Source organism: Equus caballus, chromosome 16 (assembly GCF_041296265.1).
Source record: "Equus caballus isolate H_3958 breed thoroughbred chromosome 16, TB-T2T, whole genome shotgun sequence".
Classification (NCBI taxonomy): domain Eukaryota; kingdom Metazoa; phylum Chordata; class Mammalia; order Perissodactyla; family Equidae; genus Equus; species Equus caballus.
Window position 1 is genome coordinate 13,285,744 of NC_091699.1, and position 21,004 is coordinate 13,306,747.

The 21,004-nt window shown below is 54.8% G+C and overlaps 1 protein-coding gene and 2 long non-coding RNA genes across 7 annotated transcripts in view; 1 reads left to right on the forward strand and 2 right to left on the reverse strand.

Annotated features, from left to right (window-relative positions):
* Positions 1 to 21,004, reverse strand: part of IQSEC1 (IQ motif and Sec7 domain ArfGEF 1) — a 353,310-nt gene that overhangs the window by 238,431 nt on the left and 93,875 nt on the right. The gene's annotated exons all lie outside the window — the stretch shown is intronic.
* LOC111768286 (uncharacterized) lies at positions 2,205 to 4,091 on the reverse strand. Its single transcript, XR_002800479.2, has 3 exons — positions 3,709 to 4,091; positions 3,214 to 3,388; positions 2,205 to 2,608 (listed from the first exon to the last, which is right to left on the reverse strand). It is a non-coding gene; the product is annotated as an uncharacterized lncRNA (long non-coding RNA).
* Positions 4,171 to 12,463, forward strand: LOC138918017 (uncharacterized). 2 transcript variants are annotated; one of them, XR_011426795.1, is made up of 4 exons: positions 4,171 to 4,495; positions 4,813 to 8,320; positions 9,894 to 10,059; positions 12,181 to 12,463. It is a non-coding gene; the product is annotated as an uncharacterized lncRNA (long non-coding RNA). The 2 variants fall into 2 exon arrangements; XR_011426796.1 differs by having other exon boundaries at positions 4,184 to 4,495; positions 9,317 to 10,059.

Here is a 21,004-nt window from a genome sequence, read left to right on the forward strand (position 1 = left end):
CCATGGAGAGTCCTGTGCACTGGCCACAGAGGAACGAGCCACAGATGGTGGCATTTGGGACAGCGGGCCCTGACTTTCACAGCTTTGGTGTGCTCCTGCCCCGTGTCTTAACGATTTGGGGAAAGAGCTGGCCAATGTGTGCTTCAAGGACATGAAGATCTATAGCCCAGGAGGTGATGCCCAACATAAAAGGGGGCACATTTCCTGCAGCACGTGGCCGAGAGAAGACGAGGTCTGTGTGATCAGTAGGGCTGGGTGGGGGAAATGGGGGAGCGAGGTCAAAGGGCACACACGGCCGTTAGGGAGGGTACATAAGTCTGGAGATTAAATGTGCAGCACAACGACTAGAGTTAACCACATCTTCTCATATGCTGGAAATTTGCTAAGCATAGACTTCAGGTGCTTGCAGCATGAAAAGAAGAGAGATGTGAGGAGACGGACGTGTTAATTAGCTTTATCGCAGCAACCACTTCACTATGGATCTGTATGCCGAAACACGTTATATGCCTTATACATCATTTTTATTCAAAAAAAAAAAAAAAAGACGAGGTCTGTGATATGAATGGCCAGTAGCTGTACCTGGACGCTGTGACTTCTTCGATGGCAGGAATGGCACTCCTGCCAGGTTCAGATCCAACCCTGGAAAGTACCGGCAACTTTCACTTTCTCACTCTTAGAAACCAGCCACCACACTGTGAGGAAGCCCATGCGGCCACATGGAGGAGGACCAAGGCCCCTGGCCATCGGTCTCTGGCCATCAGCCCCACCGAGCTCCCAGCTGTCCGCCAGCACCAACTTGTCAGCATTGTGAGCAAGGCCTCAGCTCGTGTCACAGAGGGTGGAGAGGGGCTGTCCCCCCTGGGCCCTGCCCAACTGTGAAGTCTTGGGTAAACGATGATTCTCCTTTTAAACCACTAAGTTTAGGGCGGGTTTATTCCACAAGGACAGATAACCAAACCACCCTCTCAAGCCCTTGCTCTATGCACACTCGTTCCTCAAATTCTCCTCGCCCCGTTCCTGACTGCCCGTCTGTGGTCCCCCTCCAATTCCTAGGTAGGAGCCCTAAGCCCCAGTGTGGCTGTGTCTGGAGACAGGGCCTGTGAGGAGGTGTAAAGGCTAAATGAGGCCATGAGGCTGGGGCCCGAACTCAGTAGGACCAGTGCCCTGACCAGAGGAAGGGACACGACAGCTCTCTCTCTGCCACACGAGGACGAGGACGGGGGAGAAGCGCCAGCCAGGAGGAGGGGCCCCCAGGAACCCACCCTGCCAGATGCCGACTGGGACTTGCAGGGTCCAGAGCTGTGGGAAAGTGAACCTGTGTTGTTCACGCGGCCCCGCTGTGGCCCTCTGTTGTGGCCGCTGAGCTGACAGAGGCCCCCAGCCTCAAAGCCCCTGCCCACCCTGCTCCTGCCTGGAACATCCACGCAGTTAACATCTGCCATTGTCACTCCCCTCGGCCATCGGTCACTCTCAGTAACTGCCTCTCTAACGCGGGGGGCATGGCTGACCGCCCTCCACACACTGGGCCAGGCCTCCCCCAGTCCATCCCTCTCTGAGCAGCAGCCACCCCCCGCCCCCCCGCACAGGCCGGTCTGCAGACTCTCCTGGAGGCTCCGCCCCTCCCTGGGCTCAGCACGGGACCTGGCACACACAAGTGCTCTGTTTCAGAAAAGAGAGCGGCCTGCCCAGCAAGGTCAGAGCACCTTTGACCCCCAAGTTCTGCTCCCAGGGGTAAATACCAGTGAAGTGTGGGACACGGCCTGGGGTGGTGTGCTCCCGGAGCTCCGAGCTGGAATGGGTGCGTGTGTCTCAAAGGGACAGTGGATGAAAGTGGCCTGTCCACACAAGGGACACCAAACAGCCACAGGAACACATGTGCCCTGGCTGCCCCCAGCGGCCAAGTGAGCCGCCCAGGCAACCAGTCCCCAAAGAGGGCGCACACTACAATGTACATGAACGAAGAAAAATGGGCAAAACACCACGCCTCTTCTGAGGGTGTCCCCCGGGGAGGGAGAGTATGAGGCCAAACAAGGACACAACTGTCACCAAAGTCAGGGCACCGGTCACCCCAGGAGAGGGGCTGGCATCAGGAGAGCCACGAGCGCTCCTGGGTGGCTGCAAATATCCTATTCACTGAGGTGGGTGGAGAATGCAGACAGCTACATGGATCTTTAAACTGTACACGCGCACACACACACACACATGAATGAGTATATATTTTATTGTGTCTTCTGAGTGCATGTCACAACTTTTAAATGGAAAAAATGAGCTGTTGTTCACAAAAGTGATGGGTTATCATTTTTTAAAAGGGGGAGAGAGTCCCCACTTTGCTCCTCGAACACCCAGGCCCGTTGTCACAGGTGGACTGCCAGCCTCCCCTGGCAGCGCCCATCTCCCCGTGCTCTCGCCAGCAGCACATAAGCCCCAAAGCAGGGACTTCCCAGGATGCGTGTTCCAGCTGCCTGAATGGAAAGCTCTTGTTCTGGAAGGGCACTGGACTCCTGTCCAGCGATTCTGAGTGGGCATCGGTGCCTGCCACACAGCCCCCTGCACGGGCAGGTGACAGATGACGGGAATGGCCGGCAGAAACTTGTGCTGTCTCCTTGCCCTAGGGGACAGGGACGTGGTGCAGTCAGCCCTTTGTCAGCTGGACGACTCTCCAAGGCCATTCTCAGGAAGCCTGAGGGAAAGCAAGCCAAGGACGGAGGGACGGCAGCCCACGAACAGCGGGAGAGGGAGCCTGTTCCTCGTTTTGTTTTCCATTTCTTCCCTGCCGTGCAGGAGGAAAGCAGGCAGGGGCAGTGCGTGCGTGCATCGCGTCTGTGTGCACGCGCGTCTGTGTGTGTGTGCCTCAATCTCCATCTCTCCCTGGGGAAGCCAGCTGCCCTGCCTGTGAGCGGCCCTGTGGAGAGGCCCATCTGGTGAGGACCTGACGCCTCCTGCCACCAGCCACCACGTGAGCTTACAGGTAGATGTCCCAGCCCTGGGACGAGGCGGCCCGAGCCGACATCCTGACCGACCCCACGAGAACCTCGAGTCAGGGCCGCCCAGCCCCGCTGCTCCTGGGCTCTGACCCACAGAGATCAAGACGATAAACATCTGGTGCTGGAGCTGCTCAGTGTCTCCAGCAGGAGACAGACCCCTCCTCAGAGCCTCGGCACCGTCCCCCGTGTGGCAGCCTTCACTCAGGGCCCCTGAAGCCGTCTTACTTACCTCTGGTTACGGTCTCTGCCTTCCTTGTTAGAAGGAAGCCCCGGTGAGGACAAGAGATTTGTTAGGTTCACCGTAGGGTCCCCAGTGCCAAGACAACACAGAGGCTCCTTGAGAAATGGCCGAGGTGCAGCAATGCAGCAAACCAGGAGCCTCATGGTTCTGGGATGTCCCATGTCTGAGGTAGGAACACGCCAAGGAACAAGCATGGGCCCTGAGTCAGGCCTTCCCCGTCCCAGCCCCTGCCTGAGGTGACCTCAGAAGTCACCCAAGCTGTAGGAGCCTCAGTTTCCTCATCTGTGCACTGGGGATGATAGTAACAGTTACCCCCAGGATGCTGAAGGAGGCAAGGAACACGCTTGGCCCAGAGCAGCTGCTCAATCAAGCCGCTTCTGTCACCCCTGCCTGAAGGTGTAACATGAGAATGTGAGCTCCCTGGCGCCTGGCTGCTGGGCGACTGCTCAAGGGCAGACCTACAGAGCGAGGAGGGCAGCTGACCTCTGTAGTAGAGGACGCATCTCCAAGCCCCACAGTCAGCATCCTCGGGCACCGAGCAGAGCAGGCTCCAGGGGAATGTTTGTTGTGTGAACCCAGGACAAAGCTGGCTCCAACCTCACATGCTAACAGCAACACACAGCAGAGTCCCATTTAAACCAAGGACGGCACATTCAGAGGATGCCCTTGAACGCCATGGAGCATCATCGCCAGTCCTAGGGCAGAGGGAGCACTGAATGACATAGGGAGGAGAGGCGGAGAGGGGCCGGGCAGAACCCTGGGGTGGATGATGCCTGTGTGCACACGTGGTCCTGGCCTCAGCAGGGGTGGGGCATCGTGCAGTTGAGTGTCCTGGACCCAAGGGGTTTCCTGCCCATGAGGATGAGAACCAGGAACAGGACGACCTTCCAAACTGGAATGTACAGGTATGAGGTCACAGAAGCAGCCTCACACCTGTTAACTCACGGCCCAGAGGACTGTCCCCAGCAGGACTTCCAGAGCCAGGATGAGGCTTTCCATGTGCACATGCTTAGGCCATGGATACCTCAGCTTTTGCGATGCCAGACAGACATGGAGAGAAGGACTCTGGAGCAGGAGTTTATCTGGGAGACGAAGGCAGGAGGGTCAGGAAGGGAGGGAAGAGATGGTGGCTAGCAACGGCTACTACCAAGCTGCCCACCACTGTGCCCCACTCTGGACACCCACCACTGGGGGCAACAGGAGCCTGGTCCTCCAGGGAGCCCTGGCAGCTGGGGCAGAGCACACTGTTCAGAGCTCTCTCAACTAAGGGGTAAGGCAGCTGGGGTAGCGGCTGAAGGTGTCCTGGGGGACAGCAAGTCTCCACATGTGAGCCTGTCACCCAGGGGGCTAAGGAGTCTCCAGCAGTAAGGAAAGTCCCCAGGCAGAGAAGTGCTGTTGGGTGGAAGTCAGGCCAGCATGCACTGCAGAGGCTGGGGTGAGGGGCTCTGAGAGCCAGTGTTCCCGGGACCAAGAGAGAGCCTCCTGCTGTCCTCACTGTAACACAACGGATAACTGAGCCTTCACGTGGCCTTCAGAAGGTCAAGGGTGCAAGTGATCATTTTTGTCATTCTTATTTCACTTCTCCAGTGGACCCTGCAGGCTGACTCACTCAACACGTGTGCCAGCCCCTCCTTCTGTGCTTGGCCACATGGAAGTCTCTGGAAAAACTGAAATCTACAGTTCCTTGACTCCCTTGCAGCTAGGGGTTCTGCCAGTGGCCTCAGCTCCTCTGGACAGATGCCAGCCTGAGACTTAAAAGGTGGAAGTGAGCCCCCCAAGGTGGTGGAGGATGGGGCTCCCAGCTGGCAGGGAACAGAGGGTCTGGTTCTCCCACAGCAGCATGCTCCAGGGTCTGGGCCCGAGCATCACAGGCAGTGGGGTTTCCACGGCAACAGGCCTGGGCGGGCTTAGTGATTGTTAGTGTTGTCCCTGGCCATGGGGCATCCAAGCTTGGTCCCCTGGTCATCCTGGCATCTCAGTCCTAGCACCCATGAACAGATTCCCCTCTGCTCAACCCAGAAAGAGTGGATTCTGTCGTCTGCAACTAATCAGTATGACTGGCACAAATTCAGATTCTGAAATCACCTCTATTGTTTGTCTTGTGTGAAAAAAATACAGGAAAGCTTAAGAAAAACAAGTAAAAACCATCTGTAATCCCACTGCCTGGGGGTAATCACTGTAATATTTTCATGTTTCCTCTTGTACTTTGTATTCTATCCATTTTTTAATATAGTTAAAACAACAGTTTGTATCATCCTATGCCAGCTTTGCTCACTCGACATGGATTGTAAAAGTGGCCCAGCTGCCTTGTCCATGAGCCTGCGGAAGCTTCTAGACCAAGGCAGTTTCCTCTCCACCCACTCTTACTTATTTTTAAACCACATTATTGAGGTATAATTGACAAACAGAAGCTGTACATATTTAACACATATAATTTGATGACTTTGTAGATATGCACACATCTGTGAAACCGTCACCACAATCTACGCCATAAACATATCTGTCGCCTCCAAAAGTTTCCTCTGCCCTTTTTATTTACCATTTTGTGTGTGTGTGTGTGTGCGTGTGATAAGAATACTTAAGATTTACCCTCTGAGTAAAGTTCACAGCCAGGCAGTATTGCCAGAGGCTGTGCAGCAGGTCTCTGGGACTTATGCACCTTGAGTAACTGAGACTCTGTGCCCTTTGACTAATACCTCTCCATTTCCACTTTGCTCAGCCCCCGGCAGCCGCCACCTACTCTCTTCTTCCCTGAGCTTGGCTATTTTAGATTCCTCGTGTAAGTGGCATTCTCTAGTATTTGTCCTTCTCTGTCTGGCTTATTTCCCCTAGCATGATGTCCTCCAGATTAACCCAAGTTACTGCAAATGGCAGGATTTCCTTCTTTCTCAGGATGGGTAATATTCCATTGTGTGTGAATCACATTTTCTTTATCCATCCATCAGTTGACACACATTTAGGTTGCTTCCATGCCTTGGCTCTTGTGAACAATGCTGCAGTGAACATGGCAGTGTAGACATCTCTCTGAGATCCTGATTTCATTCCATTGGGTGTACACCCAGAATGGGATTGCTGATCATTTGGTAGCTCTATTTTTAATTTTTTGTCTGGCCTTTGTGGCAGGGTGAGGCTGGTCTCACAAATGAGTTCAGAAGTGTTCCTTCTTCCATTTGTTTGAAGAGTTTAAGAAGGATTTAAATGTTTGGTAGAATTCACTTGTAAGACATTTGGTCCTGGGCACACATTTTATGTTATTGATGTCAAAACTTTTATATTGTTCATCCATTAAGAGATTTTTGTAGTTACAGCTATTCTTAACACTTTTGTCTTTTAACTTTTATACCAGGGTTAAAAGTGATTTATGCACCACCACTACAGTATTACATTTTTTCTATTTGTCTATATATTTCTCTTTACAGTTAGACTGACCCTTTCATGTGCTTTTGTGTTGCTGTTGAGTATCCTTTCATTTCAACTTAAGCTCATCTCATAAGGCAGGTCTAGAGGTAACAACCCCCCCTCAATTTCTGTTTCTCTGGGAAAGTCTTTCTCTCTCCTTTTTTAAAGGACAGTTTTGCCATTTTTGGTTGGTAGATTTATTTTCTTTCAGCACCTTAAACGTGCCATCCTACTCTCTCCTGAACTTCAAGCTTTCTCTTAAGAAATCCGCTGATCATCTTATGGGGTCCCTTTTTGTGATGAGTCTCTCTTCTCTTGCTGTTTTCAAAATGCTCTCTGTCTCTGACTTTTGACAATTCAATTAACATGTCTTGGTGTGGACCCTTTTTCAGTTCAACTTATTCGGGGTCTTTTGGGCTCTGTGAACCTGGATGTCCATTTCTCTCCCCAGATTTACAAAGTTTTCAGCTATTATTTCTTTAAGTCTGCTTTCTGGGCCATTCTCCTCCTCTTCTCCTTCTGGAACACCCATTCTGTTATACTGGTTTCCTTGATGGTGTCACATAAGTCTTACGGTCTTTCTTCATTCTTTTTTCTTTTTGCTCCTCTGACTAGATAATTTCGGATAACCTGTCCTTGAGTTCACTGGTTGTTTCTTCTGTTTATTCGAGTCTGACGCCGAGGCTTTCTGCTGAATTTTTCAGTTCAGTCCTTGTATTCTTTAGCTCTAGAGGGGTCTGCTTAGTGGTCTATCTGCATTCTCTTGCAGCTCACTCAGCTTCTTTAAGGTGATTGGAATTTTTTGTCAGGCATCCTGTAGACTTCCATTTCTTCGGGGTCAGTTACTAGAGCTTTATTTTGTTCGTGTGGTGGTGTCACGTTTCCCTGCTTCTCTGGGATCCTTGTAGCCTGTGTTGGTGTCTGCACATGTAAAGAAGCAGTGACCTCTTCCAGTCTTCATGGACTGGGCTCAGGAGGGCAAGACCTTCACCAGGCAGCCTGGTTAGAGATTCTGGAGACCGCTCGACCCTTTTCTACAGATACACCCACTCCACTCCTCTCCCTCCCTCTGGAGGGTTGGGGATTAGGATTGGGTGAAAGCTGCATTTCCCTCCCTCTCTCCCGGTGGGTATGTCTTAGGATTGTATGCCTGCTCCCTGTCCCACAGAGTCAAGTGCCAAGAGTCACTCATCGCTTTTCCCTAGGGCAGGACACTGAGATGCCAGGGTGACAGGCACAAGTTCCACGTCTGTCCCTCCCTCCTGAAGGAACCGTCTCGGCGTTGTGGCCTTCTCCCGGTCCTGCAGAGTCTCGTTGGTTGCTGAGATCCTTGCTGGCTACTGTGATGTACATGCCATCTGTGGGAGTGTGGGGCACTGTGGTTTTGGGGGCACATGCGCTGGTTGCTATGAGTGTGTGTTCCTTTGTTCTTAGCTGCTCCCAGACAATCCAGCCACACTGATGCCCTCAGTGTTCTGCGTGCATCCAGACAAACAGGTCTTTCGAATGCTGCCACAAGAGGCTGGGGAGCCGAACCCTCACCTGCTCTTTCTCCTGTGAGAGAAGTAGGCAGGGGATCCCTCTCGGCTCTGAGTCCTGTCAGCCTGGGGCAGGGCTGATGTGAGCCCAGTGAAACGCTCTTCCTCCCCTCTTCAGTGCTGGACCCTCTCAGCTGGACTCTGGAGCTCTCACAAAGGTATTTTTGTCTGTAGATGGTTGTCAAATCGGTGTTTCTGTGGGGGACGGGGGCTGGGACCTCCTATCCTGCCATCTTACTGAGATCACAGCCCCTCTCCAGCCTCTCTTGTAACACTCTGCCCTCAGAACAACCCCGAAGTCCACCACCGCCTACGAGGCATCAGGGGTTGGCCCTGCTCCCTTCTCTGGCTTCCTCAGCTTCCAACTGCCCCCTGGCTCATCCTGCTCCAGTCACACATCTTCCATGGCATCCCTCACACAGCCAGGCTCCCCAACCCCAGCATCTGGCTGATACCTGCTCCGCCCACCTGGGAGATCTTCTCCTGGCTGCTTATCTTACTGGCACCCTCATCCACTGGATCTCACTTTAAATGCCAGCTCCTAGGACAGCCTCTCCCCGTATCCCCCGCCTGAAGAGCCCTCCCCAACCCACCCATGGTCCTCTACCACATTATCCCACTCTTCCTTCTGCGTCCTCGTCACAAGCTGAGGTCATCTCATTTGTCCACTTGCTTATGGTCTGTCTTCCCCAGGAGAACGTCAGCTCCCAGAGGCAGGCAGAGAGTCTGTCTTGTTTATGACTATATTCCCTGCCCATTCTCGGCAAAGTTCTTTTAAAAGGACATTTTAAACCATAATGTCACAGTCGACGTATAACGTGCCGTACTTGACTTGACCCTTTACTATTTGTGAATACGGTGTAGTTTCTGACTCTGAGGGACACTGCCGTGGACGTCTTTGTGCGTAACACCCTTTGTCCTGCCTCTGCTGATCTGGTGAAGCAAGAGGCTCGGAAGTGGAAATAGTGGACTAAAGAGCATGACTATGACAAGGCTCCTTCATACACACGGCCACGCTGCGTTCCAGAAAGTCTGAACCCAGCCCTAACGTAGTCCCCACCATTCCTGACCGTGAGGGCTCAGAGACGGGTCTTTTAGACTAGTGGGCACATGGATCATCCGCGGGTCTGGTTAACATTCAGGTTTTGATGCAGGAGGTCTGGAGCGGAGCTCGAGACACTCACTTCTAACCAGCTCCCGGGAGAACTCCTCCAGAGGCCTCCGTCCTGATGCATTCTGGCCTGCTCCTTCCTATCCATGTCTGGGCTCTAGACCAACACAGCCCCTGGGCACCCGTGCCTCCGCCCGGCCCTCCGCCTGCCAGGCCAGGGGAAATCCTGTGCTTGACCCACTCTGCATGCCCCGGGCCCTGTCCCCACGTGGCCCTCAGTTCCAGGCTCTGTAATCCCTGATGCCATATGTGGCTCTTAGGGGTTTTGAGTTGGGTTTACCGCCAGTTGTATTATCCCTTGTGAAATTATCCCTTCAGATCCCAGGATGCTCCACAGCCCCGGGTGGGGGAGGGGACCTGTGTGACTATTTTTCCTGCCTGCCCCCTCTCTCTACGTCCTCATCTTATGCCAACAATACCTCGTTTTTCCTTTGAAGACCCCCTCCAGCCTTTCCTAGTCCATGTGGTTTGGGGGAAGTTAACCTTCTGTATACCAGAATCAAAGGTAAGGATACGACCTGGATCTGGCTGATCAGCGCATTTCATCCCCTTTGGTTCAGTCACCAGTCTGAGGACGGACGTGTGACCTGGGCCCAGCAAAGCTGTGCCAGGACTTGCAGCAGAAGTCCTATGAAGGAGAAGCCCTCTCCCTCTGAGCGGCTGCCAGGGCCATTCCAGTCAGTGAACTGATGGGAGAGTGAGGCCAACGTGGAAAGCAGAGCTCAGGTAACTCCTGATGACATGATATGAGCGCCCAGGTCCAGCCAGACCTGGCGCTGCCCTGATCTGGATGGGGTAGGGCACAGTGCAGGCAGGAGTAAAGCCGTCAAAGCAAAGCCCCAGCTCGGGCGCTGATGCTCCCATGGTCGGTGTGTTCCACACACACTAAGGAGGGAAGACAACTCCGGAGAGAGAAATCTCAAGCGTGGGCAAGCACACAGGCGTGTGGGCACACACACGGCTCAGGCCAGACCAGCGCAAGCCCTGGGCGCTGCAGCCAACAAGGAGGAGTGCTGGTCCAGTCGAATAGGAGGCTTTAGCATGTCATTGGCATCCTTGCACGATACATAATTAGCTTTGAAACAAGAATAAAAATAAGAGGCACACAGGCAGCTATTAAGTAGCTGGATGGGTGCGTGAGCCAAAACAGCCTTTCAGTGTAGTGCAGGGTCCTTTAAAAAGCCTCGCGCCATTCAGCTTCTCAAGGAAGAAATCCTCGGCGTTGTTATTATCATGCATGTTCAGGGCCTTCAAATGCACCCTCTCCTGGGATCCACAGCAGGCGAGGTGGCGGGGTCAAGGTCACACAGCCTGTCAGTCAAGGGCAGACTCCCGGATGAAGGTTTTCTGAGTAAGACCCTGGCCCCATCAGAGGCAGGGGTCCTGGGAAGCTGCGGAAACCACAGGGCTCCTCGCTTGTAGGGGCCCCTTCTTAGATTCCACACATAATTCTGGGTTCTTTTTCTTAAAAAGCTGCACCCCAAAACCTATCTAAGTTCTCAGCTTTAGGCCCCACAAGGCACGGATCAGCCCCAACCCCCAGTTGCAAGGGAGGCCGCATTCCGCTTCCTCCTCCCTTGCCTTCGGACAGCCCTAACCCAAGGGCAGAGCCCTGACCATGAAAGCACGCAGGGGCTGCAGGCCACTGCTCCCCAAGGCTCTGCCCCTCCTCCTTTGCAGGTTCTTCCTATTACTGACGATTCAGACACTTGTTATGCCAACGACATCTACAGAGCCCCATTCTGTGAGATGCTTCCAGGCTGCTTTGAAGTCTTCTTGATCTCAAAAACAAAACCAAATCCTCCTGCTTCTCCCCCCGCCAGGGCTTGGGGCCCAGCCTGCAAGACGGAGCAGCTCCAGGAGAAGCCCCAGCCAGCCGCCTGGTGGCCACAAGGCCACCTCCATCTCTGGGCCTCCCAGGGACCGCTGTCCCGCCTTCTGACCTGTCAGGGCTGAGGAGTGCTGGAAGCCACTGCGGCAGGCTCTGTTGCTTGACCCTGACTCAGTTTCCACCCAGACGTCCCCTCCCTACTCCTCGGGCCTTCCCAGACTTTCGTGATGATGATAGTGATGATGATAATATAATAATTATTATAATATTATTATCCCGACTAACATTTACTCGGCACTCACCACAGCCCAGGCCCTATTTGAATTGCTTTCTAAGTATTAGCTCATTTAATCCTCACTACATCCTAGGAGGAAGGTAGGACCTTTATTTAACTTTTCCACTTTCTGGAGCTTCTTTGTTTTAATTGCAAAAGGAAGCTATGCTCGTTGGAGCGCAACAGTCCAGATGTGTGAAGAGCAAGTTCACAGCCTCCCCCACCGCCCCCCCACCCCCCGCAGCCCTGCTCCATTTCCACTCTCCTGGAGCAACCAAGGGGAGCAGTTTCGTGTGTAAAGTCTGTCCCTATGCCAACACATGCAAGCACAAGTCAGAAGGCTCTCTCAGAATTATTTTCACCATTCTATGGATAAGGAAAAGGAAGCTCAGAGAGGTTAAGTGACTTGCTCAAGGTCACACAGCAAGCAAGCAGAGGAGCTAGCATTTCCTTGACTCCCAAGTTTAACAGTGACAAATAAAAATGGCAAGCAATAGGATATATTGGAGTATATGAGGAAGCCATTTGGTATAAACCTAATTCGGCCTGACTTTGTTTTTACCACAAGGGCCTGACTGTGGCTGTTGAGCACACATTGTATATCTGCTCAGACACTTCCTGTGGCCAGAACAAAGGCCCTTGAGATAAAGGTGCAACTTCCCCCCACCTTGGCATTTCCTTAGGGATAAGCATTTTTCCTTAGGCTAGGAACTGATTGCTGTACTCACCTTTGACCACCCAGCTCACCTGTGACCACTCAGCTGGAGACAACAGACTGCCACCCTGCTGTGGTCACTGAGACAGAAGACCTACCTGCTGTTTCCATCAATCGCTGTGCCGACAGAGCAGTCTCGTGACTATTGTAAAAGGGACATTTCAATCCTATGTGAAACATCCTGTTTGGGGGTATATAACCACTCTGTGCACCCCACTTCTTTCCTGCCCTTTCTTCCTTCGGGAAGAAAGGCCCCAGGTTATAATCCTCAGATTTAAGCTCAGAATAAACTCACCCAAATTTTCATTTATAGATTGGTTATGGATTATTTTCGTCGACAACAGCAAAGCCTGTGACCTTCTCCACCAGCCTACACTGCTGCCACAAGTCACAGCAGCTTCCAACAAAAGGAGTAATAGTAGTCAAAACAACACAATAGCAGTGCACACTGAGCACTGAGCACGGCAGTGTTTCAGGTGCAGGATTCACGTTCGTCTAGGCTTCTCCAACGCCTCGCCAGGTGGCCCCGTTATTTGCACAGCCTCCTCCCATTTCACAGATGAGAGAACTGAGTCTTCATGAGGGGAAGCCACCAGCCCAGATCACACAGCTAGAAGCAGTGACAGACCTGGATTCAGACTCAAGCCTTCTGACTACAAAGTCAGTCCAGCAAGGAGGCTGGGGTGGGAAAGGATAGGGTTTGGTCCTGAGTCATTGGGCAGGATGGCCACTGTCCCCATCTTGAACTCACATGGACAACTTACAGTGCTTCCAACCGGCCACCTCAGGACCTTTGCACAGGTGGGTCTTCCCAGACTCTCACCTCTCACTTGGCCTAGATCGTGTGGGCTCCTCCTTCAGTGCTCAGCTTACTCAGTGATGAGCCCCTGAGCCCTGGGTGAGCTGCAGCCCTTGCTGCTGTATTCCTCAAGCCCAGTGGGCATCTGGTGCACAGCAGACTGGGTATAAACATGTGTTCAGTGAATAATGCGTTCCTTCAGTGGGAAGGCTGGGCCAGGCTAAGTGGACAATGTGTGAAGGGACAGGGGAAAGGATGTGCTGGGTGTGGGGGGCACGTGGTCCCACAGGCCTGGACCCTGGGAAGAGTGGGGAGTGTGGCAGGGCAGGAGGTGAGGCCCCCGGAATGAACGCCAGTGGAAGGTAGCGGGGAACCAAGGACAACAAGCGTTTGTTGTCTGAGCTCAGAGCTGGGCCTTGTGATTCTGAACAAGAGCAGACACCTTGAAAGCAGGACCCAACGCCTCTGTGGGCAACGCTGCATCCTGCCACCCCACGTCCGCCAACCCGTCACGGCACGTCCGCCGGGCCTCCTGGGCAGGGCGGATCCACATGCTGGTGCTGGGCGCAGACACACACACACCTTACTCGGGACAAGAGTTCTGGAACCCACTTTCCCCTCCCTGCTGTGCAACCTTAGGCAAATCCTACCCACTCTGGGCCTTGAGTTACCCATCTGTAAAATGAGGATATTAAAAGCCAGGAAAGGAACAAGAGAAGGGTATTCTGGAATAAGACAGGTGTAAGTGAAAAACAAGCAAGTCTCTACCTCTGGGCTTGACACAGGACGAGCAGTCAAATGGATTCATTTTGCAGGGAGAGATTTGCCCTGAGCACATCTGTTGCCCATCTTTTTTTCTCTCCCCAAAGCCCCAGTGCGTGGTTGTACGTCCCGGCTGTCAGTCCTCCGGTTCCCTCTGTGGGCTGCCACAGGGCTGCTGACCCACGGGTGAGGGGTTCCACGGCCGGGAAGCGAGCCCGGGCCGCCGCAGCGGTGAGCGCTGAACCTTAACCCCTCGGCCCTCAGCGCTGCTCAGAGTAAACGATTCTGAATGAAGAAGCAGGTGAGTGAGTGAGTGGCTGCCCTTTCTCCTACCTTCATGTCACCACATGAGACCCATGCTTAACGAGTCCAGACAGCATCTCCTGCCTTTGTTAAAACTCCTCCCCAGGGGGCTTCCGTGTCCCACAGGAGAAGGGGCGCTGGGAGCCCTCTGCGTAGCGCCCAGTGGGGAAGGACGTTCTAGTCCACATGACCAGGCCGGGGCGGCCACCACGGAGGCTGTGGGCACCGGGCCAGCGTGCATGGTCACCCAGGCAGTGCGGCTTCCTGCTCCAGGGCGAAGCCCTGAAGGTTCCTTCTGCAAATGTTCCATCATCAAAGATCTTCAGGGCGGAACAGCCGCTGCGCCCCGGATCAGCCTGACGGCTCGAGCTCCCCCAGAACCTTAGACACGGTCCCACCGAGCCGCCCGCCCCGTTTAAACGCTTCTGCTGTCCCCTTGGCGAGAATTATAAACTCTTCGGACAGACGATTTTCAGAAAGGGAGAGCTAAGAAATTTAAGATTTAAGAATTACAAAATTCTGATTTAGAATGAGCATCACGCGTCCAAAGGCTCCATCGATCCTGCGGGTGTGGGTCTTCACAGTGCTGAGTCAGGGCGAGTCTGATCGCCATCAGGCGGCTGACCTGCCGGGAACTGCCCAGGCTCTCCTCCCGGGGGCACCAGGGACGGCAGAGGGATGGTCCCTGTCAGTGAGATCGGGAATCCTGGAGCCTCGTTCCCCTGAGGCATTTCTCAGCCACCAAGATGAGCCCAGCCCGGAGCTAATCATCCCACCTGCCCGAAAAATGAGACCAGTTAGGTCTCAGTGGTGGGGGCTGGGAATCAGAGCGTGTCCACTGGGGACAGCCGGCCCTGGAGAGGAGTCCAGGGGCAGGGAGCAGGGAGAGTCAGGGCCCCCAGGGGAAGCGATGGCCCCACCAGGGAAGGCAGAAACTGGCCGAAAGCTGTTGAATAATTACAAGTTTCTCAAGACAGAACGGCTGTGCCCGAAGGACAGAGCTCCCGTCCCTGGAATCTGGGTTGGTGGAGAGGGCGTGCAGAATAAATAAGGAACTGGACTATCTCCAAGGGCCCTTCAGCCATCAGCAGACACAGGATGCTGAGATCTGACTGTTCCTCTTTGTGAAAACAAGTCCAGAAAATGCCTCCTGGCTGGGCAGTGCCGGTCAGTGGAGCGAGGACTGCGTCTCACGGGTAAAATAGCCCCCTGGCATGTGCCCTTCTGTTAGTCGGTGCTTGTCCTTCCACAGGGAGCACCTGCACAGCTCAGCCCGGTGCCTGGTCCTGGGACGGACGTCAATGGAGTTCAGCAGAGAGCCACTTGCTCAGGGCTCGTGTGTGTGAGGCTCCTGGGGGGACACAGAGGGGTCAAGAGACCCAGTCCACATGGTCAGGGAGGCAATCAGAGAGGCTCCTAGGAGGAGGCCTGAGGGCAACCGCCACCTGGATGTCAGCATAAAACGCATCTTTTCTCTTCCAGAACCCTGAGTGGGATATGCAGGGCCCACCCCGGATGACTGCAGGCACAGAGAGCTGCTGCGGTCCACACGGGCTTGTGCGCAGGACACAGCATATAGGAGCCGTGTCCGAGGGTGGGACGCATGCTTCCTGTCCAAGTTATATTTTGGAAAAAGATGGTTGACACCTCCTTCTTCCATCCTTCCCCAGCCGAGCCCTGGGAAGACAGCAGGGTCTCAGCTTCCAGAGGCCAAGATCGAGGGGGAGGGTGGGGCCTGGGGAGCAGCTGCAGCCGCGGCCAGGAGGTGCTGGGGCAGGGCCGGGACACGGTGGGAGTGTCTCCATAAATGGCTGTTGAGTGAGGGACAGAGATGAGAACGTGATGCCGGGTGGGGGCTAAACAGAGTGCGCTGAGGAGCGACAGGATGGAAACGGGGCTCCCCCACAGTGCTCCAGCCCTCTAGCCGGATGCGCACAGGAGACCAGGACGAAAAGCACAGAAACCCCACTGATGAGCACTGAGCCAGAGAGGCAAGGTGCCAGGCCCGTTCGGAGTCCTTGGTGTCGATGACTGCATTCTGTCCTCACACAATAATTCTGAGCGGCCGGGACCGCCACTGTCCCCTTTGCACTGACGAGCAAAGCGACCCCCGAGGTCACACTGCTGGTGTGCAGCGGCCCCAGGCTCCCCCGGGCAGCTGCTCTGGGCAGGAGCGTCCAGGGGGCTGGGGCGCTCTGCTGTGTCTCGGCCGTGCGTCTGAGGAAGCTCATCAGCGTCCCGGGCTCAGCTTCCCCATCTGTGGCCCGGGAGTGACAAACACCCGTCTCTCAGGGCGGTTCTCTCTGAGCCCAAAGATCACATACGACCCTCCCTGCACTGCAGGCCAAGGCCGCCCTGGGGACCCTCACAGGCCTCGTCATCTCCAGGAGGAAGGAAAAAAACCTCAAATGGTTTCCTTGAAAGGCCAACTTGCTGGCGTTTATAGTTTTCTTTTCTCGGAACTGTCTAGCGTTGACAAAATTTGGGAAAATTCCAAGGACTTTAGGATTCACCTTCCATTTCAGTTCTGGATCAGCCAGTCACCTTGAAACGAAACCCAGCACTCTCTTCGGATGGGCACCTTGCTGGGAACTTTTAATGTACCTTGGCTATGTTCAGTGTGTGAGGCAGAGGGCAGAGCCCCTGGCTCCATGCCCCTGCGTCCCCTCCCACTGGCACAGCTGAGCCACTGACCCTTGCTGTCCCCAGGGCCCCCGCCCTGGACAGACGCCAGCCTCGGGGTGCCCAGGGCCCTCCAGCCTCGGGCGCCTGTGGCCCTTCCTCCCCTGGCCCAGCACCGCACGAGGCAGGGGCGGCCTCAGCTCCCGGGTCAGCCCCTGTGTCTCAGCCGTGGGGACCAGACCCAGAGCAGCTCTCGTAGCTGGATGCGAGGGCCGTCCTGCCCCCGGAGGAAGGCAAAGTCTGGGATAGGGTGGGGTTTGAGGCCCTCCTCTGGGTTAATGCCGGCCCTTGGAGCATTCCCGAGGGCTCTGAGCATCATCTCAGAAGCCGGGGCAGGTGGGGCTCACCACCGGCTGCCTCGCCTCTGCCTGACTCCAGAAGGTTCTGTCTACTGTTTCAAACTCCGAGAATCAACACGGGCTGGAAACCAAGCGTACGCAGTCAGCCCCCAGCTCTCTCCCAAACCCGAGACTGGCACAGCCACCTGCCTCCTCACTCGTCCACTCAGATGTCTGACAGATGTCTCAAACTCGCCCGGCCGAAGCTGGCTGTCTGTCTGTCCCTTGGTCTCTGCACCCACATCTCATCCCTCAGCCAGTCCTGGTGGCCCCACCTGCAGAACCACCCAGGATCTGCTCCTTCCCCATCCCTCCACTGCCCCGACCTGGGCTAAACCACACCAGCCCTCCCTCTAATGGTTGTGGTCCCGCTGCGCCCTCACCCCCAGTCTGCTCTCCACACCCCACAGCCTGAGAACATCGGCTCACATCCTCGTCTGCTCCACACCCTCCATGGCCACCCCTGAGGCAAGGCCAGGCCCTGCCAGGCCTTGATGATGAGCCGACCTCGTTTCCTGCCACCACGCTCCCTGTTGCCCACCCCACTCCAGCCGACGGGCCTCCCTACCTTCTCTCACACACCAAGGCCATTCCTGCCCTTGCTCTTGCTGGTCCTTCCCCCTAGAACATCCTTCCTGATGTCCACACAGCTCCCTCACCTCCTCCAGATCTGTGATCAAATGTCACCTCCTCAGTGAGGCTGTCCCTGACCTCCCCTTCTCCCCACACTGACCCCCGGATGGCCTTGGTCTGACTGCACAGGACACACATTCCCCCACTGGACCTAACGCTCTCCGGAGCTCTCTTGTTTCTCTGTGTCCTTGTTTGTCCCGTGCCTTCTGCCTTGAATGTCAGCTCCAGAGGACAAGAGCCCCCTGGGCTTACTCACTGCAGGGCCCTGTACCTAGTGCTGTGCCCGGCATATGGGGGCACCTTGGCAAGCAGCTGATTATGAATGTACAGTGTGTGATAACGGCCGAGACTACAGCGTGACTCCTGCCACAGACAGAGAGATCATTACCTAAGGGAGACAGCCCCTTCCAGGGTGGACACATCCAAAGATGAAGGCCAGAATGTTACCATAGCTAGACGGACTCTCAAATGGGGAAACTGAGGCTCAGCAAGGAAGGGAGTTGTCTGAGATAATAGGACAGTAGAGACGGCATTAGAGCCCATCCTACGTCCACCGCCTCCTCGTTGCTGAAAGCACTGTGATGCCCCAGGAGACCCGCTCTCTGAGGAGCAGGTGTCTTTAGGACCCTGGCAGGACCCTGGCCTGGAGGCCGATGGGCCGGCCCACTTTTCAGGGCATTTTCGTCTCTGTTCCTTTCCAGGGCAGGACACCCGCAGGGCACCTGCCCAACGTGGGCCCGACCCATGGGGCACCCTTCACGGGGAAGAGCAGGCAAGGGGCTTTGACGCCACAACTCCCTGCCGGCTCGTAACCTTCCTCAGCCCACCTGACACACTCGGCAGGATTAAACGGTGATGGCGCAGCACGTCACGTTAGCACCAGCGCAAGAGGGTTCACCGCTCTGCTCTCCTCGCCCCAATGGCACTGGGGGAACAATCACAGCTTCTCCGGAAGGGTCGGCAGCTGCACCTACCCGGGGCTGCGGGCCCACCTCAGGCCTGGAGGGCGACGCCCCAGGCGAACAACTCCTTGGAAAGAAGTTCACACCGTCATACAATTCCGGTCATGAGGATCTGTTTTGAGAATGTGAGTATTCTTTCATAAGAATACAGCAGTTTTGTCGTTAAATGTGACTTGAAGCTGCTCTCTGAAATGGGAATCGTTACATGAAGGGGTCGAGTCCAGTCTGCCTCCCAGCCCCCCAGCCCGTCCTTCTGGAGGAAAGGAGCCCACTGTGGTGGGACTGACTGCCCTGGGCCCGGCCAGGAGCTTGCAGACATGTAGTCTCGCAACTCTGGCCTACGACACTGACCGACAGGGCTGTGAGGAGCTGAGGCTCAGAGAGAGCGTGAATGCTGTCCCCAGGCCCCAGCGGGAGGCAGTGACATGGCCCAACTTTGATCCGAGTCTGCGGACACGAAGTGTTCCTGGAAATCAAACTACAGGCGTCGGCCCTGCAGCCCGGCTCTGGCACTCTTCTCATTCTCAGACCCGAACACGGCCTGTGGCCCTAGGAGGCGTTCCTAGCAGAGTGTGCATCTGAGAAAGGGGTGGCAGCAGGCAGGAGTGAGCCAAGACACGGAGTGAGACACTCACACCAGGTGCTGATGAAGCTGTCTGAGATTCGGATCCAGCCTGACCTGCAGCCACTCTGGCCCTGGAATGCTCAGTCCCATGAACCAATATCTTAATTCACTCCCCTCCCCTCCTTTTCTCGCTTAAGTCTGTTTAAATTGGCTTTTCTGTTACTTGCCACAGCATTCATGGAGCCAAACGAGTAGGCTTGTCTGTGTGTTCCCTTTTCAGCCTCGGGTTCCAGGTGAGGATGCACAATCCACTTTCCCTTCATCCTCCTCCATCATGTTCCCTCTCCTTGAACCTTCAGTCTTCCCGCCCCCAGGGATTCCTCTCCTTGATCCTAGAGCAGGGTTGGCTGTTCCCAGAGCAGGGCCTTAGATGCCCTGAGCACACACCTTACTCAGGGCCTTTGCACCTGCTGTTCCCTTGGCCAGACTTTCACGTGTCCTGCTCCCTTTCTTCACTCCAGTTTTGATCAAACATCACCTCCTCAAGAAATCTGTTCCTGGCCGTCCCGCCCTCAGGGACTCAGCGCCCATGCCTCTTACACCTTCCCCTCCCTCATTTCCCTTCGTTGCACTAGCACTGCCTGAAATTACGTGCTGTTTGCTTGGGGATTCTCCGCCACCCACTGGAACGGGAGCGCCATGAGGGAAGGCTTGCCCGCCTCATCTCCTGGGCCCAGCACTGGGCCTGCTCTAGAGGGAAGCTCTATAAATATCCCAAAGCATGGATGTAGACAAGATCTTTTCTGGGACCATGAATTGTGATCAAGGAAGGAACACTGACAGAATTTGTATAAATACGATCATTACCAGAAATGAAAAGTCTGACAAAAAGGGTGTTTACCACTGCTTAAAATACCCCGCACCTGGAAAGAAGTCATTTGGGGGTGGGAAAAGCTGGAAAATTTGGCTCCTTTACATTTTAAATACTTGCTACTTCACAGTTACTTTTTTTTTTTTGAGGAAGATTGGCCCTGAGCTAACATCCGTGCCCATCTTCCTCTATTTTGTATGTGGGACGCTTGTCACAGTGTGGCTGGATAAGTGGTGCATAGGTCCACACCCAGGATCCCAACCCGCGAACCCCAGGCCTCCAAAGCGGAGTGCACAAATTTAACTGCTGTGCTACAGGGCTGGTCCCTCACAGTTACTTTTTAAAAAGAATCAATAGCTTGGGTTGGAGGCTCCTGGTGATGGGAAAGGACCCCCTCGTCAGCTCGGCTGAACGTCTCAGGCGTTTTCACAAACAGAGAGAGCAGCTGGAGAACAAACCGCCCGCCCTCTGCTGCCCCCGGGACACAGCAGAGCGATCAGGGAATTCTCCAGAGCTGGGCCCAGCCGCGAGCGCTGGCCCGAGTCTCTGCACACGGTGGAATGCTGTCTCCTGGCCTGTGGCCCGGTGGCCTGGGCACCCAAGAAGAACCTGAACCCCGTGGCAGACCCATGCTCCAGTGAGGAGTTAAGTTCCAGCAGGAGCCGAGTCTTCCCTGGGACCGGCTCCCAAATTCCAAAGGAGACATCCAACAGCCAGGAGCAGAATCGAAATCCCCCGAAGGCACTAGATCGGGGTGAGCACATTCAAATGCCACAGAAACCTCCCACCTCAAGGTGCCTGGGCCTCGGTCTCCCTCCAGTCTAAAGGTATAGGTTGGAAGAGATTGGTTGACATGGAATATTTGGACGAGTTCCTTCATCCACCACCCATCCATTTATCCTTCCATCCATCCACCCATGCCTCCAGCTACCCGTT